A 2,500-nucleotide genomic window follows, 5' to 3' on the forward strand; every position below is an offset into this window, starting at 1 on the left:
AATACATTAAAACTACATTTCACTTTGCGCTGAATGTACGTGGATATTAAAAACCCAATTGAAAAATTTGGTTGAGTTCATCCCGCCGTTTACCCGAATTTTAAAAAAATTGTGAAAAATAAAAAAAAAATAGATGAGCTGAAGTTTGATGGGTTGCCGATCAGACCGCCTCGACTTAGCGGCATTCCCGCGTAGAGTGATCGAGAGTTTTCCAGTCTCAAGCTCGCCCAGTGTAAAGACGCGGCATTGCCGTAGAGGCTAAGCTGCTAAGTAGAGACGGTGTTTGTACAACTATATTTCACTTTATATTCTTAACCAATGTATGTGTTGTAGAAAGCAGATTTTTCTCATCCCGCCGTTTACCTGAAACGAATAAAAATTTATTTTGTACAAAATTAAAAACATTAGTGTTTCCAATAAACTACATTTCACGTTTTCTAATTTAAACTTAAACGAATGACTGGTATCAAAATATAGGATCTATGTGAAAATAAAAACACGGTGTAAGAGTTTTCAAACCTCGGTAATGCCGTCTAAGACCAACTAGTCGACCGAAGGGACAGTAGTTTTCCGGTCGATAAGACATATCAGCCCGGTATCGCCAAAGTTAATTACGATCGGTCATAATAAACTAAATTTAAAATAAATAAATAACCCAAACGTGTGTATACATCATGTGGTACGTATTCAGTTCTATTCTAACTGGAATATATATTTTAAGAATCAATGAACTTAAGTTTTAAAACCAAACCGAAATCGCGCGAGTCGTCGTTGTAAAACTAGATTTAACAAACGGCTGCGTAATATTAGACTTAAAAATATTATATAATATCCTCTATTGATTAAATAGTGAAAAATAAGCTTCAATGTAGCTTAATCTAGTACAAAATCTAAAAGTTGTGATAAATTAAATTGAAATTAAACACGATAGACTTAAATCTAGAGTTAAGGAATAAAACCGACCCGCGAACCAGCTACTAAATGGTTCGATAAGACTTATCTCAAATACAATCGTTTTCTATCAGTGTTATGCCTTCAATCGATACTTTTTGATGAAATAAATACTTAAATGATTTAATGAATGCATATATACATGTAATTAATGAGTGAAAGTATGTATAAAGTATTAGATAAATTAATAATAAACCGACCCAGCTACTAAATGGTTCGATAAGACTTATCTCAAATACAATCGTTTTCTGTAATTGTTATGCCTTAAATTGATAATTTTTAGTTAAACAAATACTTAACTAATGAAATAAATACATAGATAAATGTATTTAATGAATTAAAGTATGTATAAAGTATTATATAAATTAATAATAAACCGAATCCGACCAAATTTAAATCTAAAACCACGATCGGCGGCGTAATGAAGTGTATCGTAAACCCGTTTTTTTTATAATTTAAAATGTAATGACAGAACTCCCAAAACAACAATACACATACATATTAGTACTATGGTGAATTGTAGTTGTATTAGGACCGTAATTATAGTTAATTAAGGAACCATTCATTGTCTTCGCTCTGTTATGTACGTCGTCGTTTAATCGACACGGCATATTTGGCTTGAATCTAGAAAAATTCAAACTCTAACCCTAAGGTAGACAGGCAGGGTAAATAAATGTGGGTGATCTCTCATAAAATTGTCTTCTAGGAATTATTTTTATATAGACTATCTTTTCTGTAGAGTTTAAGTGGACAAGCGCGGACGAAATAGAGCGCAAAATTTAAAATGAATTAAAAATTTTCATCAGACCGGAAGTAGGCATAACCTAGGCGCCATGTTTCCGTCGTACAAGTTTTCACCGTTGCAGTCACCGTTTCAATCGCTCTTCGTGTGGACGTGTATTATTTCTAGTCATGTGTTGTGTAGATGATTCGCTTAAGGTAGGTGTTCGGACTTATTTCTTTAATATTAATTAAACCGTATTTGCCTTGTCGGCCTTAAAATAAAGCTATTTTTTTTTCATCGCAATCGAAGTGTTAGATCTAGAATCTAGTTCCCGCCTCCGCTTCGCTAATTCGACTTAATGTAACTATGACACAACTATTAAATCTAGAGTCTCTATTTTAATTAAATAATTAGGAATTCTATCTCTAGATGATATCTAATCTATTCCCACACGTGTGTGCAAGTAGGATTTAACGTCAGAACAGGTGTGGTGGTCTAGGCGTCGCTATTTTTGACGGTAGGAATTTTTTTTTTAAATTCGTAAAATTTTATATAGACTTTATATAGCAATTTACTAAGACCGACCCTAACGCCCAGTAAATATTTAATTACCACATTGTTATGGACACGGTGTATTAGGTAGGGCCGAGGGCTATCCATAGGTACCAATTTTTAAATTTTGTGACAATTAGGAGCCGAGTTAAAAATAAATTTAAAATACTGGTTCTGGTCTTAGACTTTATATAGCAATTTACTAAGACCGACCTTAATACCCATTAATTATTTAATTAGCGCATAGTTATGGACATCCTGTATTAGGTTGGG

Source organism: Physella acuta, unplaced genomic scaffold (assembly GCF_028476545.2).
Source record: "Physella acuta isolate Inbredline_101_S28 unplaced genomic scaffold, ASM2847654v3 ptg002413l, whole genome shotgun sequence".
NCBI lineage: Eukaryota > Metazoa > Mollusca > Gastropoda > Physidae > Physella > Physella acuta.